This window comes from Aquarana catesbeiana, linkage group LG02 (assembly GCF_042186555.1).
Source record: "Aquarana catesbeiana isolate 2022-GZ linkage group LG02, ASM4218655v1, whole genome shotgun sequence".
Classification (NCBI taxonomy): domain Eukaryota; kingdom Metazoa; phylum Chordata; class Amphibia; order Anura; family Ranidae; genus Aquarana; species Aquarana catesbeiana.
Genome location: NC_133325.1, coordinates 436078860 through 436096526, shown reverse-complemented (window position 1 = coordinate 436096526; position 17667 = coordinate 436078860). Strand labels below are relative to the sequence as shown.

Below are 17667 nucleotides of genomic sequence, written 5' to 3'. Positions count from 1 at the left end.
GAGTCAAAGACAACAACTTGCAATTGGCCACCTTAAATACCTTTTCTCATGATTGGGTGCACCTGTCTATGAAGTTCAAGGCTTAACCACTTCAATACCGGGCCAATTCTGACACTTTGCTCCTACATGTAAAAATCATCATTTTTTTGCTAGAAAATTACATAGAACCCCCAAACATTATATATGTTTTTTTTAGCAAAGACCCTAGAGAATACAATGGCGGTTGTTGCAACTTTTTATCTCACACAGTATTTGCGCAGGAATTTTTCGAACGCGTTTTTTTGGGGAAAAAAACTGTTTTGTGTTTAAACAAAAAACAAAACAGTAAAGTTAGCCCAATGTTTTTGCATTTTGTGAAAGATGAAGTTACGCCGAGTAAATAGATACCTAACATGTCACGCTTCAAAATTGCACACGCTCGTGGAATGGCGCCAATGTTCGGTACTTAAAAATCCCCATAGGCAACGCTTGAAATTTTTTTACTGGTTACATGTTTTGAGTTACAGAGGAGGTCTAGGGCCAAAATTATTGCTCTCGCTCCAACATTCGCGGCAATACCTCACATGTATGGTTTGAACACCGTTTTCATATGTGGGCGGGACTTACGTATGCGTTCGCTTCTGCGTGCGAGCACACGGGGACAGCGGCGCTTTAAAAAAATTTTTTATTATTGTTAATTATATTTTATTTTTTTTATTTTGACACTTTTTGAGAAAAAAAAAATTGATCACTTTTATTCCTATTACAAGGAATGTAAACATCCCTTGTAATAGCAATATGACATGTCAGGTGTCTTAATAGTGAGATATGGGGTCAATAAGACCTGGGAAGCCTGAAATAAAAAAAATAAAAATAAAACGATCACCGCTTCCCAGCCGAAGCGGCGCCGTTTTTTTGAATGGAGAGGCCGGGCGTGACGTCATAACATCGCGCCCGGCCTCCGACAATCATAGAGACTCCGGGGACCATCTGGTCCGCCGGAAATCTCTATGATCTACATCCGGCGCCGGCGGATCCACTCTCCGCCTCACCGATCATAACGGTGAGTCGGAGCAAGCATCGGAGGGCGGCGGGAGGGGGGGCGTCCCCTCTCGCCTCCCATAGGAATGATCAAGTGGCGGAACGGCCGCTATGATCATTCCTATGGTGTAGAGATTCGCCGGCTGAAACCGGCAATATCTGAATGATGTCTGTAACTACAGGCATCATTCAGATATACCCGCCCAAAGCCCAGGACGTCATATGACGTCCGTGGGCTGGAAGTGGTTGAGCTCACCAAACCAATTGTGTGTTCCAATTAATCAGTGCTAAGTAGTTACAGGTATTCAAATCAACAAAATGACAAGGGTGCCCAAATATATGCACCTGTCTAATTTTGTTTTGATGCATATTGCGCATTTTCTGTTAATCCAATAAACCTCATTTCACTACTGAAATATTACTGTGTCCTTCAGGTTTTTGATAGATCAAAATGAAATTGCTGATCCAAACACCCAAATATTTATAAATGACAATCATGGAAATTGTCAGGGGTTCCTAAACTTTTGCATACGACTGTAGATCACCCTCCCTCTTGCCCTATCTCTTTTACTGCACTCATCGCCTTCTAATTCTGAACCCACATGCTGATATAACCTCCAGGACACTGGGCTGTGTGCTATCATGCAAATACCGCTCTCATCTTAACTCATCTTAAAGCGGTTGTATACCCGCTGAAATTTTTTTTTTTTTTTTTTACCCCTGTAAAGCAAAAGGCATAATGAGCTAGTATGCACCGCATACTAGCTCATTATGAAATACTTACCTTAGAACGAGGCATCGGTATCTTACCTGGTCCACAGCGAGGGAGCTGTCATGTTGCCTCGGCGTGTCTTCCGGGTATCGTTGGTTCCAGCGCTGTGAGTGGCTGGAGCCGCGATGTCATCACTCCCGCGCATGCGTGCGGGACATTTCTTACCCGGCAAGGTCCGGCAGTTGCCGGGCCTTCAGCCGAGAATCCCCTGTGCGCATGCGCCGCTGCATTCAGCGGCTCATAGCAAGGGGAATATCTCCTAAACTGTACAGGTTTAGGAGATATTTTTTTTTACCTACAGGTAAGCCTTATTATAGGCTTACCTGTAGGTAAAAGTAAAAAAAAAGACTATACAACCACTTTAATTCTGAGGTTATTTTCCCTAACCCGGGCCTCCATCATCTAACTTTCACCATCCTTCCCATGGCTACAGCTACAATCTACACAATCTAATTTCTATTCCTCTGCTTCCAAGAACCAGCCCTTCTTCTCATGTGCCCTCTGAAATGTCCAAGCTGTCTGTAACACACTCGACTCTGTAAATGACCTTTTTATCTTAATCTCCGTTAACCTACTTTTTGTTACTTAAACCTGGCTTCAAGAATTAGGCCCTGCCTCTCCAGCTGTCCTCTCTCATGGCCTCCACTAGATTCAGTCCCCCAGATTTAGAGAACAAAAGGGAGGTAGAGCCAGAAACCTATACCTACAAAGCACTTTTTACATTCCTTCCACACCACTTTCTCACTTCTCTGTTCCTCCCCATTTTTTTGAAGCTCACTGTATTCGTCTATTTTACTTCAGTTTCTCTGTGGATTTCTGTGCTTTATTGGCCTCCTGAACTGATGTCACTCTTCCTTGATACCCTGTTATTTCTCCTCTGAAATGCCCACTATCATCCTTGATTAGTTAAGATCCCTTTTGATGTTAACACCAGCTACCTCTCAACTCTTCAATCTAACCTCTTCTGTTGACCTAATTCAGTGGACACATGCTTCTACTCTGATGGCAACACTCTTGACCTTGTATTCTTCCACTTCACAATCTCTGCAGGCTCTCCCAATACCTCTTTCCTCTTTCTGATAACAATTTCATACATTTTGAACACCCTGTTCAATACCATATGCTTCCAACTATCAATTACCTGCAGAAAACCTTTGCCTTAGGACCTTATTCTTATCTACTCAATGTAAGACTACCTCTGTGACAAAATCTCACCCCTGTCCTGCACTGCTCACTCTCGAGCTGGCTCTTTAAAATGTATCAGATCTCCTAGAATACAGCAGCTCCTAATTTAGTAGGTGCTAATCCTCCACCAGGGCAAGCCATTCAGCAGTAATGTATTTTTTCATTGGGGAAAGACTCTTTTAATTACTTCAATTATGTAAAGCTATGTGCTAGTATTTAGCTAAATATGTGAGTGAAATGTTATAGGAAAAGCATACAAAAAAAGATGGATGAAATGCACTATATTAGGTGTTCTATTGAGTTGAGGCAGGACTCTGTGCAAGCCAGTCAAGTTCCTCTACCCCAAACTTGCTCACCCATGTCTTTTATGGACCTTGCTTTGTGCACTGGTCCAAATCATTTGGTTAGAGGGGGGATTATAGTGTGGGGTTGTTTTTCAGGGGTTGGGCTTGGCTCCTTAGTTCCAGTGAAGGGAACGCTTAAGACGTCAGCATACCAAGACATTTTGCACAATTTCATGCTCCCAACTTTGTGGGAACAGTTTGGCGATGGGCCCTTCCTGTTCCAACATGACTGCACACCAGTGTACAAAGCAAGGTCCATAAAGACTTGGATGAGCGAGTTTGGGGTGGAGGAACTTGACTGGCCTGCACAGAGTCCTGAGCTCAACACCTTTGGGATGAATTAGAGCAGAGGCTGCGGGTCAGGCCTTCTCATCCAAGTTCAGTGCCTGACCTCACAAATGCGCTTCTGGAAGAATGGTCAAACATTCCCATAGACACACTCCTAAACTTTGTGGACAGCGTTCCCAGAAGAGTTGAAGCTGTTATAGCTGCAAAGGGTGGGCCAACTTAACCATTCAAGTTCATGTGCGTGTAAAGGCAGGCGTCCTAATACTTTTGACCATATAGTGTAGCTCTCTCAGTCAGCCAGATTACTCTACTGGCTGGCTCTTGGATGCCCAAAGTGGACTCTCTTACGGTCTGTCGGTGAAGAGAAGATGGTAAACTCTGAATCCTTTAAATATGTCCACAGAATCTTCTTATTAGAGCAGTGTTAAAACTTTCCAAAGAAAAATATAGGGGCCACCCTTGCTGTCCACCTTTTGAAAACGCTAGTTGTGTGGTTGTAATGCTGACCACGTGGCTTCAATATTTTAAGCCAATGACCCACAACATGTATGCAGATCAAGAAAAATAAAGCAAAGTCCAGACTTATCTGCTTGCTTTTTCAGGGGTAGTGATTCAAATTAATGAAGCAAGATGATTGATGAGAAGTCAGCAATGTTTTTTTTTTTTCAAGAAAGATTACTTTTAAATGTAGGATCCCCACTGAATCCTTCCAGTGACAAGATCACGTTACCAGGGGCTCATCTCTAGGTATCACTCCTACTGTTTAGAAAACCCCCTGTAAGCAAAGCTGAACATTGGGAATAATTGGGACAAATTAATGTACAACACTTTGACATTGAAGAAATTGAAATCCAGATTGAACAATCAACTACTTTTAGACCTGAGGGGTACTGTATAAAAGGATCCAGTACTGTTAAAGCTGAATGGAAGGTAGAACCGCTAAATATAATACACTGTTAAAATATGTACATGAGAGCTGTTTTACCTGTCAATGAGTTGTATTTCTGTCCCTCCATACTGAAATTTACACAGCTCTGCCACACAACACAACCCTGTCTGGCAGTGTTATAGTTAAAGTGGTTGTAAACCCTCACATATACCCAGTGAAGTTACTGGGCTCAGGTGATACATAGAGATGAAACAAATCCTTCTAAAATAGTTGTACCTGTTTATCTGCAGGCCTCTCTTCTCTGCAGCTGTTTAAAGTTTAGAAATGATAACATTTGTCTGAGCTTTCAGAAAACGGTCAGTAAGCTGAAGTTGCACTCAGGGTTCAGTGAGGAAAGCTGATAGAAGGGAAGGGGACACCCCCCCCCCCCCCCCCCTCACAAAGCACACAGGAACAGAGATGAGGCTGTTGCTCACAGGCTGTCAGGAAAACTTGTCAGCAGTGATTCATGCTGATAGCAAAGGAATGAAGCGGCAGACAGAAATTACACTTATTGCTCTCAATTGAGTCAAGTACACACTATAGAGAGATATGCTGTGTTCATATTTCATGTCTGAAGTTTACAACCATTTTATAGTGGAACTTTAGTCAGAAAATTTAAGTCCTGCTAGATCACTTCAGGCTGGCCCCTTTTGCATGTAAAACATTAAAAATAAGTGTCTATACTGTTTTAAAATCCAGTAATACACTGTCTCATCCTGCTCTGCCCATGCTCAGTTCTCCATTTTTAGGCACTGTCAAGTTTGTATAGGCCAATCTGCTGACAGCCTTAAAGTGGAATTAAACCCTCTTATCCTTTACAGCCAAGGAAGCTGCTTCTGTTTTGAGCTGCAACTTCTTTAGTGCTGCACATGTGATCAGTTATGACTCCAGCCATTTCATGGTTTGACAGTTTGGTTGAGGAAACAAGTGTGGTGGTTAGCAATTCCGGTATTCCAGAAATGTTACTCTTTTTTGAGACCATTAAATCGATTGGTTTAGTTCAGCTTTGAGATTTACTTCTGTTCAGCGGCTCTGAGCTTTAGCAAAATGGCAGCCTCCAGCAAGACGAATCAGGGGCAATGCTGGAGGCAATTTGCAGCACACACTAATTTGGGTAGCAAAAATATTATTGTGGAAAGTATGTTCTTTGCTAAGGAACATTTATTTTTTTAGTTGTTATGGGTAAAGTTCCGCTTTAGGTACCGCTTTCAAATATTGCCCCCTCCCTTCTTCCCTGTTTGTAACTGGACAGTGAAGAAGAAGCAGTCCACTGATGAGCTTATCTCTGTGTTATTCTGCTTTCACCTAGTATCAACATGTTCCTTAAAACATGAACTAATTGTCTCCCTGTACTTTTTCTCCCTCTACCACTCTGCCGTATAGTGGGATTGCAAAGGCCTGATACCAGGTCAGTCCAGGATCTTACACCGCTTGCATTTAACAAACATGCATTTAATGATCTAATGAACACAGAGCTGCATTCATTTGTCTTTTACATCTGCTTGAAGTTCAGTTTTAACAACAGTTCACAGTTATTATTGATGTTCAAAACAGTGCACAATGTACAGTATTTTCTAAAAAGAGGAAAAAAAACATACTTAGACTAGGTAGTGTAAGGTTTCACCATAATATCACTTTCATAGATTTGCAAACGGTCTTATTTCTACCAGATGCTTTCTGGCAGCTGCTACAGTATTGTAAATTAAAAGTTTTCTTTTTTAATGTTTCGTTCTTTTAATATAATAATTTGTGGAAATGGAAGTCCAATGTTAAAACCAGAAGATCAATCACAGCTACATATATGTATCACTCACTTTGAAGTGCTTTGAGGGCATTTTATTACCACCCCCAAATATATACCAAAGCTTTTTAATGTTAACTGCTTAGGCAATCACTAATTAAAATTGCATATATTCACTAAAAGCTTCTTTTTTTTTTTTTTGTTTAAAGTCCTCTGTTTAAACAAAAGTCTGTAATGAAGTGAGTGTGAACTTGGATGCCTTGGCTGACATTTTATTTCTTTGATTAATAAAATGTTGCTTGACATGAATTAATTCCAGACATTACAATACAATTGTCTGTATAAAGCTGTAGCATTACTTTGTGACACCAACAGCATGCTAACATAAAAAGGAATTAAAAGCAAATCAATGCTCATGGAAGCTTAACAATATGCGTTTTGGGAGACGGAAGGGGTTAAAGAGAAATAATGGCTTTTGAGTATATGTGTATAAACAGTATATATATATATATATATATATATATATATATGTGTGTGTGTGTAGGTCTGTGTGTGTGTGTGTGTGTGTATGTATGTATGTATATATATATATATATATATATATATATATATATATATATTTTCAAGGATCTAGCAGGAAGAGTGTTGAAACAGATGGGGGACTTCCCCAATAGCTCCAAGATACAAACTGGAGTTCCCATCTCCTCGTTTTCTCAGATCAAACATTCCTAAGGTTCCAGAGAAAAAGAGGTCTTTCTCTCAAGCATTGGACCATCTTTTGGCAAAAAATGATTATGGTGGTCCCCATGTAAGAGCAGAGGTTGGGGTTTGGTTCAAACCTTTTTTCCCAAAACCGAAGCTTAGACCAAAGTATGGTCACCACATTCAACTACCTAGAATATCTAGATCAGATTCTCAACCTAGAAGAAATCTTCTTTAAAACCATGAAGAAGACTAAAATACTTGGGTCTGATCATAGATACACCCAGAAAAGGGTATTCTTGCCCCAGGCAAAGATCAACACCATAAAAGGAACTGATTCAGGTGGTCGAAGCAAGATGAATTCTTCTATTCAGCTTTCCATGAAGTTGTTGGGAAAGATGGTGGCTTCATTCAAGGCCGTCCCTTATGCTGAGTTTCACTCGAGACTGCTGCAAAACGGTATCCTATCGGCTTGGAACAAAGGGTTCAAGCTCTAGATTCCCAATGTGTCTGACTCCAAAGCCTACGGCCACATCAACCTGCAAGCGCCCGATCTCGTCGAATCTTGGTGGCTAAGCAGGGTCAGGCCTGGTTAATGCCTGGATGGGAGACCGCCTGGAAATACCAGGTGCTGTAGGCTGGGTGCACCGGAGCCTCAGTTTATGGTTAATAACCAAAAATCTGCAAAGTGGAAAATCCTTCCTTCAATTACCTGGGAAGTGGTAACAACATATGCCAACCTTTTTGGGTTTTTTTTGGGTTGGAGAACAGTCCGGGAAAAGGCAACTGTCCAAGAGAGGTGGCCCAGATCAGAAATGGTCTTGCCCATTAACATTCTAGAAATACAGGCAGAGCACTTGTCCTGCCAGGATTCAATCCGACAATGCCACAGCACTGGCCTATATTAATCATCAGGGGGGCACAAGAAGTTGTGCGGCCCAGAGAAAGGTGAATCATATCCTATCTTGGGCAGAAAACAATGTACTTTGCCTATCGGCAGTCTTCACTCTAGGAATAGAAAATTGTCAGGCGGACTACTTGAGTCGCCAGCAGTTGTTCCCGGGAGAATGCTTCCTTCGCTCCGATATCTTCATGTCAATATGTCAAAGATGGGGGATCCCAGATGTAGATCTGTTTGCGTCCAGGTTTAACAAAGAAATCGACAACTTTATGTCAAGAACAAAGGATCCGCTAGCATGCGGAACAGATACCTTGCTATTCCCATGGAATCGGTTCTCACTGATTTATGCATTCCCTCCTATTCTGCCTGCGTCCACGACTTCTTCGCAGGATCAAGCAGGAAGGGAAGTCGGTGATTTTTGTGGCCCAGGAAATCTTGGTATGCAGAGATCGTAAAGATGGTGGTAGGGGACCCATGGACCCTACTGCCACGGCCAGACCTTCCCTCACAAGGTCCGGTATTACATCCTACTTTACAAACGCTAAATTTAACGGTTTGGCTATTGAGACCCACATTCTGGAGAAGCGTGGGCTGTCAGGTTCAGTGGAGTCTACTCTGGTTAATGCAAGAAACCCGGCCTACAGAGTCATATATTATAGAGTCTGGAAGGCATATGTCTCCTGGTGTGAATCCAGGGGTTGCCACCCCAGGAAATACAGTGGGGAGTATAAGTATTTGATACACTGCCGGTTTTGCAGGTTTTCCTACTTACAAAGCATGTAGAGGTCTGTAATTTGTATCATAGGTACTCTTCAACTGTGAGAGACAGAATCTAGAACAAAAATCCAGAAAATCACATTATATGATTTTTAAGTAATTAATTTGCATTTTATTGCATGACATAAGTATTTGATACATCAGAAAAACAGAACTTAATATTTGGTACAGAAACCTTTGCAATTACAGAGCTCATACATTTCCTGAAGTTCTTGACCAGGTTTACACATACTGCAGCAGGGATTTTGGCCCACTCCTCCAAAACAGAACTTCTCTAGATCCTTCAGGTTTTGGGGCTGTTGCTGGGCAATGCAAACTTTCAGCTCCTTCCAAAGATTTTCTATTGGGTTCAGATCTGGAGACTAGCTAGGCCACTCCAGGACCTTGAGATGCTTCTTACGGAGCCACTCCTTAGTTGCCCTGGCTGTGTATTTTTGGTCGTTGTCATGCTGGAAGACCCAGCCACAGCCCATCTTCAATGCTCTTACTGAGGGAAGGAGGTTGTTGGCCAAGATCTCGCGATACATGGCCCCATCCATCCTCCCCTCAATACGGTGCAGTTGTCCTGTCCCCTTTGCAGAAAAGCAGCCCCAAAGAATGTTGTTTCCACTTCCATGCTTCACGGTTGGGACGGTGTTCTTGGGGTTGTACTCATTCTTCTTCTTCCTCCAAACACGGTGAGTGGAGTTTAGACCAAAAAGCTCTATTTTTGTCTCATCAGACCACATGACCTTCTCCCATTCCTCCTCTGGATCATCCAGATGGTCATTGGCAAACTTCAGAGGGGCCAGGACATGCGCTGGTTTGAGCAGGGGACCTTGCGTGCACTGCAAGATTTTAATCCATGACAGCGTAGTGTGTTACTAATGGTTTTCTTTGAGACTATGGTCCCAGCTCTCTTCAGGTCATTGACCAGGTCCTGCCATGTAGTTCTGGGCTGATCCCTCACCTTCCTCATGATCATGGATGCCCCACGAGGTGAGAACTTGCATGGAGCCCCAGACCGAGGGGGATTGACCGTCATCTTGAACTTCTTCCATTTTCTAATAATTACGCCAACATTTGTTGCCTTCTCACTAAGCTGCTTGCCTATTGTCCTGTAGCCCATTCCAGCCTTGTGCAGGTCCACAATTTTATCCCTGATGTCCTTACACAGCTCTCTGGTCTTGGCCATTGTGGAGAGGTTGGAGTCTGTTTGAGTGCGTGGACAGGTGTCTTTTATACAGGTAACAATTTCAAACAGGTGCAGTTAGTACAGGTAATGAGTGGAGAACAGGAGGGCTTCTTAAAGAAAAAAATAACAGGTCTGTGAGAGCCGAAATTCTTACTGGATGGTAGGTGATCAAATACTGATGTCATGCAATAAAATAGAAATTAATTATTTAAAAATCATACAATGTGATTTTCTGGATTTTTGTTTTAGATTCCGTCTCTCACAGTTGAAGAGTACATATGATACAAATTACAGACCTCTACATGCTTTGTAAGTAGGAAAACCTGCAAAATCTGTAATGTATCAAATACTTGTTCTCCCCACTGTATATCATGGGTAGAATCCCTGACTTTCTATAGATGGGATTAGAAATAAAGCAGGTCTTGAGTACTGTCAAAGACCAGGTTTCGGCCTTATCGGTATTCTTTCAGCGACCACTTGCTTCACACTTTTTGGTTCGTAGTTTTATTCAGGGGGTAACACGGGGTAAAATCTCTGGTTAAGTCAACCCTGAACCCTTGGGACTTGGGTTTAGTCCTGTCGGCATTAAATAAACAGCCTTTTGAGCCCATACAACATATTCCCTTGATCCTTTTTGACAAGAAAACTAGTTTTGCTGGTAGCCATATCTTCTGCAAGAATGGTATCAGAGTTGGCTGCTCTTTCTTGCAAAGAGCCATATTTAATTATTCACAAGGATAAGGTTGTATTGTGTCCTCATCCTAATTTTCTACCTAGGGTAGTCTCAGGTTTTCATTTAAACCAGGATATTGTTCTACCTTCATTTTTTCCCAGAACCCCGTTCTGCGGAAGAAAAGTCACTACATTCTCTTGATGTGGTGAGAGCAGTCAGAATCTATTTAAGAATGACTGTTAAGATTTGAAAAACAGATATTTTGTTTGCGTTGCCTAAAAGAGGACAGGCAGCATTAAAATCTACTACTTCTAAATGGATTCGACAAGTGATTGTTCAAGCTTATGGTTTAAGGAGTTTTGTTGTGTCTCCCTCCCCTCAGTTGGCATTGCTATGGGACATCCCACATAGTAACTATTATGGCTCTGTGTCCCCTTTTCTAGTATACACGTGTATTGCTTTGCTACAAAAACTGAGGTATCCCAGTAGTGGGAGGGGTTATATAGGGAGTGGACTTCCTGTCTTAGGGTGTGCCAGTGTCCATCACCTGAAGATGCCCTATAACCCACATAGTAACTACTATGGCTCTGTGTCCCGTGATGTACTTCAAAGAAAAGGATTTTACAGGTAAGCTGTTATAAAAATCCTATTTTTTTGTTAATAAATGACAGAATTATTACCTATATATCTGTCTGTTTAGTTTTAAAGTGGTTGTAAATCTCTGAAATGAAAAATGAACAAAACATAACCCTGTACAGTGTGTACATGCCTCAATCTAAAGCAACTAGTGGCATTTCTGTCTGCGCTCACCTTCCTCTGCTATCTGCATGAGTAATTTGTGATAGTTTATGCCAACCAGGGGGATTTTCAGTAGATGGTGCCGCCCCCTCCAGCACACAGCATGTGATTGAGAGCCTCAGCTGTGCATGTTTCCCTGTGAGACTGTGTAGAGGGAGTGTGTCCATTCCCTACACTCAGCTCTCAGATTATACTCAGCTCACTTCTCTCTGCTGTGCAGTGAGTGACATGATTCCTGCCCAATGCCTCTTGAAGCTAAAAATGCTGTCTGAATTCAGCACTTTAAATGATTATATAGAGGAGAGAGGGCTGCAGATAAACGGATACAACTTATGTAGGAGGATTTGTTTAATCTGTGTATCACCCGAGGCTAGTCACTTCAGTAAGTTTTTGTAAGGGTTAACAACCACTTTGAAGTAGAACTATAGGCAAAAACAAAACTGACCCCTGTTGCATTTTTTTTTCACCATTTGTGTCCCATTGCAGAGATTTCCCTTCACTACCTGTCCAATAGCCAAACAGGAAGTGAGAGGAAATCCCTGCAAATTTAGGGAATTCCTTGGGGACCACTAGGACATAAGAACTAGCATCCCCATTGTAAGATTTCCCCTTTATTACTTTTCTGGGGACAATCACAAATTTGGGATTTTCTTTCTTTCATCTTTAATGATAAAGGACAAATAGAGAAGTTAAATCTCCTCAACGGAGGGGGCACAAACAGCAATAAAAACTAACAGGTGTTCTAATCCTTCTGCACTCTATCAAAAAAAAAATACCTTTAGTTATACTTTAAGCAAATCAATTTCACATGTATGGCAAAAAAAACATTTAAAGAAACAACACACAATGCTGAAGCACATGTACAAAAATCTGCTGTAAGATTTATATAATAGAGCTGTATGGCTACATACCATAAGGAGAGTGACTGGAAACACTTTTGAGGTTCCACATTTCTGCACGCTCTGTTTTCCTACATCCTGCCTCCTCTTTGGAATTCCACACTGATGATTAGGGATGAGCTTGCAACCAGGTGGATCATGAGTTCAGCCCAAACTAAAGTCATTCACAGTTCAGGAAAGCCATGGTTTTGGCAACAAATTGCCAATAATGCACTTCCTGTCTTTTGAACTGTGTTTGCAGCACAGTACTGCACACTAGTATAATACAGTTTTAGTACACCAAAGCACTGCATCCTCATCTGCCATATCTAAGTTAGGCAATCCCCTGTATCCACCATCCATGTATGTCTGATTAGCCTAAAGGAAGAGGTTCTTTACATAGAGCTCTTAAGGGATGTCCATGACAAAGCAGTGGTGGGGCTGCACCTTTGAGAAGTAGAGCATGTTTGCCTTTTCTTTCTGGTAGATAGTAGTAAGAACATTGCAACAATGGAGATAAGGTCTAGAATAATTTAATATTATTTCCCTAAACACTTCCTCTTTCATTTGGGGGTTCATTGTTGTATAGGAACAGCCTCTCTGAAGCAATGTAGCTCAACTAATATAAGGCTGTCATGCACAATATTAGATGTTAACAATCAGAAATCTTAGTGCCTCTTTTGTATTCACTGCCATTTCCTTTTGGCAGTGGGCATGCTATACCACCACAGCCCATGGTAATGGAGTGGCTTTCCAAGCTTTCCTCACCTTCCTCCTTTTAGGCACAGAACAGTGCATCTTCCCCAGAAGCTGTAAACATGTCCTATTTTTCCTCCTCCTCGACAGCTAATCCCACTGTTTCCCCAAAAATTGTCATGAAGGACTATTTAAGCACAGCATAAGTCACTTGGTGCAGGAAAATGCTCAAGACTTCTTGTTATTGGATGTTAAAGAAGAGAGCACCAGAAGCATAGAGGAAGGGGACAACGGGCAGGGAGCCTGATGGCCTAGGTGGGCTTGAGTGATGAGAAGGGTGGAAATGATAAGATGGAAAATCATACCTGGATTCAAGAGATTATAGAGTTGGAAGGTGAAGGAGAGACACAACAATAAAGAGGCAGGATTTAACCAGGGGCAGGGGCAAGGGCAGCTTACAGAGGATCAGAGGGAAAAGGCATCCTATTACACTGGATGGCACTGCCCCATGGATGCAGGCCACTGCTATCCCCCAGACCGCTCCACATAGCTCAGCATTCTGTTTTTTTTTTGTTTTGTTTTTTAACACATCTGCTGACAGCACCATAGTGATTTAAAGTCACATGATTATTCATCAAAAACTCTTTAAAAGCAGCATAAAATGGCCCACAGTCATCCTCGCTTCTCCTTGGTGAGGGCGGCAGCTTAGTCACCTCTACCATGTTGTTTTATAGCTGGTATGCCTGTGAGACAGGAGACAAACTGGATCTGCTATTCTATCAGCTCTTCAGGAGCAGGCTGAGAGGTGGGGTAAGCTGCTTGCCAATCACCTGATATCCAATACACCCACACTCTGGAACTCAACATTGGCAATGTTGCAATGACTCCACCTGTATCAGTGGGCCTTCAATAAGGCATGGTGGGGATTAATAACACAATCACTCTGGTGTTCCTGTTGGAGTAACCCTGCCAAACTGCAGCCTTGTAAAATTGTATATTCAAAAGTATCTAAACCTACCATATATACCTGTATGCAGCTACATTTATATATACAGTATCTCACAAACGTGAGTACACCCCCACATTTTTGTAAATATTTTATTATATCTTTTCATGTGACAACACTGAAAAAGTGACACTTTGCTACAATATAAAGCTGGATTCACACCTATGCATTTTTAGTGCTTTTTGCATTTTGCAGATTTGCACTACAGAACATATTCCATAGAAAACCATGTTGAATGGACTGTAGTGCAAATCTGCAAAATGCAATAAGCACTACAAATGCATAGGTGTGAATCCAGTGTCGAGTAGTGAGTGTACAGCTTGTATAACAGTGTAAATTTGCTGTCCCTCAAAATAACTCAACACACAGCCATTAACATCCGAACCGCTGGCAACAAAAGTGAGTACACCCCTAAGTGAAAATGTCAAAATTGGGCCCAATTAGCCAATTTCCATCCCCAGTGTCATGTGACTCGTTAGTGTTACAAGGTCTCAGGTGTGAATGGGGAGCAGGTGTGTTAAATTTGGTGTTATCGCTCTCACTCTCTCATACTGGTCACTGGATGTTCAACAAGGCACCTCATGGCAAAGAACTCTCTGAGGATCTGAAAAAAAGAATTGTTGCTCTACACATAGATGGCCTAGGCTATAAGAAGATTGCAAATACCCTGAAATTGAGCTACAGCATGGTGGCCAAGACCATACAGTGGTTTAACAGGACAGGTTCCACTCAGAACAGGACTCGCCATGGTCGACCTAAGAAGTTGAGTGCACGTGCTCAACGTCATATCCCAAGGTTGTCTTTGGGAAATAGACATATGAGTGCTGCCAGCATTGCTGCAGAGGTTGAAGGGATGGGGGGGTCAGCCTGTCAGTGCTCAGACCATACGCCACACACTGCATTAAATTGGTCTGCATGGCTGTCATCCCAGAAGGAAGCCTGTTCTAAAGATGATGCACAGGAATGCCCGCAAACAGTTTGCTGAAGACAAGCAGACTAAGTACATGGATTACTGGAACCATGTCCTGTGGTCTGATGAAACCAAGATAAACTTATTTTGTTCAGATGTTGTCAAGCGTGTGTGGTGGCAACCAGGTGAGGAGTACAAAGAAAAGTGTGTCTTGCCTACAGTCAAGCATGGTGGTGAGAGTGTCAATAGTCTGGGGCTGCATGAGTGCTGCCAGCACTGGGGAGCTACAGTACATTGGGAGAACCATGAATGCCAACATGTCATGTGGCATACTGAAGCAGAGCATGATCCCCTCCCTTCAGAGACTGGGCCACAGGGCAATATTCCAACATAACGACTCCAAAAAAACCTCCAAGATGACCACTGCCTCGCTAAAGAAGCTGAGGTTAAAGGTGATGGACTGGCCATGCATGTCTCCAGACCTAAACCCTATTGAGCATCTTTGGGGCATCCTCAAATGGATGGTCGAGGAGCGCAAGGTCTCTAACATCCTCCAGCTCCGTGATGTCATCATGGAGGAGTGGACTCCAGTGGCAACCTGTGAAGCTCTGGTGAGACAGTGCTGGAAAATAATGGTGGCCACACAAAATATTGACACTTTGGGCCCAATTTGGACGTTTTTTAGGGGTGTACTCACTTTTGTTGCCAGCAGTTTAGATATTAATGGCTGTGTGTTGAATTATTTTGAGGGGACAGCAAATTTACACTGGTATACAAGCTGTACACTCACTATTTTACATTGTAGCAAAGTGTCCTTTCTTCAGTGTTGTCACATTAAAAGATATAATAAAATATTTACAAAAATGTGAGGGGGTGTACTCAGTTTTGTGAGGTGTGTGTGTGTGTATGTATGTATATATGTATGTGTAGCACAGTCCCGGGGCCCCCTGAGGCCTAATGGTGACCCCCAGACTTAGGGAAAGCCGACATCCTTCTGTGTAGAGTGGGTTACAAGGCATGGTGGGTGTAATGCAAGATGAAATGGTGGGCGCTAGACACTTTTTGAATGCAAAGAGATTTATTGTCTATTGCAGTGTTTCTCAACTCCAGTCCTCAAGGCGCACCAACAGGTCATGTTTTCAGGGTTTCCCTCAGAAACGGCTGTGGTAATTACTACGGCAATGAAACTGATTAAATCACCTGTGCAAAATAGTGGAAATCCTGAAAACATGACCTGTTGGTGCGCCTTGAGGACTGGAGTTGAGAAACACTGGTCTATTGAACAGAATTGGGGGAAAGAGGATTAGGGCAAGGACACCCTTAAGTAGATGCAATGGCAATTGGCAGATTCTGAGACTTCTATAGCTAGACAGCTATACAGGTGAAGGCCTCCAGCCAGACACCACTTCTGTATAGGTAGGACCGCTGTCTCCTATTGCAACAATCTTGAAGTAGTTACTAACGGCAAATGTATTCACCTATTTGCAACACAAACAGTTCTCAGCTTACCACACAATCACTCACTGTGGGTCTTCACTCAACGAACTCCCAGTCTTTCACTAGACTCGGGATCGAATTGCCACTGGATCCCCTGAGCTCTTACACTTGTAGCACTCAGTATCTTCCTCAAGCATCACCCCCACTTCCCTGCTGGGTCCCTGGCTTGGCACTCACAGATACATCTTCAAGCGTCACCCCCCGCTGACACACTTTGTCCCTGGCTTGGCACTCACTGATGCTCCGCAAGCATCACCTCTGCTGTCCCGCTGGGTCCCTAACCTGGCACTTGCTGAGGTTTTCCCACTTCTTCACCTTCCCCAGTTGGTGAGAAGACTGCTCTGGTACTGTGCTCAGCTTACTCACAGTGGTCTCCAGTAACAAGGTGGATGGTCCCGGTCCGGCTGAACTGCTACTTTTGGTTGGACTACAAGCCCGCAGTCCCAACCCTGCGCTGCTCTCATGCTTCTGGATAGGCCCTCAGACAGCCTAGCAGCCAGATGTCTCCGGGATAGGCCTCAGGCTTACGGCCTAGCAGCCCAGGGCAGCATAACACACGTCCACCCAGACAGCCGTCCAGGTGGCACAGAACCCAGATCACCTGACTCCACCCAAATAAATAGGCTCTCCCAGCAGGCCAAGGGGCTTAAAGAAACCCCTGCCAATTGGCTACTCATAATCTGTCCTTGCTATGCCCTTGTCTTATCTAATGTCACCAGCTACAGTGCCACCTAGTGACAGAAAAGAGAAGTGCAGCAATTCCAGAATTAGGGAGAAATCAATTGATCTCCTGACAATTGGCAAAGGCAACTATCGCCTGGCTACTAAATTTGATAGTAACCCTGCCTAAACATCAGGGAGCTACATTTATATAGATAGATATCTATATCTATCTACAGTATCTATAGATATATCTATCTATCTATCTATCTATCTATCTATCTATCTATCTATCTATCTATCTATCTATCTATCTATCTCTATATATATACATATCTATATATCATGGTATATATCAGGGATATGTAATTAGCGGACCTCCAGCTGTTGCAGAACTACAAGTCCCGTGAAGCATTGCAAGACTCTGACAGCCACAAGCATGACACCCAGAGACAGAGGCATGATGGGACTTGTAGTTTTGCAACGGATGGAGGTCCGCTAATTGCATATCCCTGGTATATATCATCCTAACAACTACAGGTGAGATAAAATTAATATTTATGAAGCCAAGTTGGATTTTGTTTTCACGTTTGGGACTTGCCCAGTACACAAGGGTGGTCGGCGCACTATTTTGGACTTTGATATGCCTTATTAATTTCTTTGTTTGTGAGTATATTTATTACCCTTTTTTATACAATAAATGGTTGCAAAAGT

At 42.7% G+C, this 17667-nt stretch overlaps 1 pseudogene; it reads left to right on the top strand.

Annotated features, from left to right (window-relative positions):
• Window positions 1-7504: 7504 nt before the first annotated feature.
• LOC141130527 (5S ribosomal RNA) lies at window positions 7505-7623 on the top strand (annotated as a pseudogene).
• The last annotated feature ends 10044 nt before the right edge of the window (window positions 7624-17667 follow it).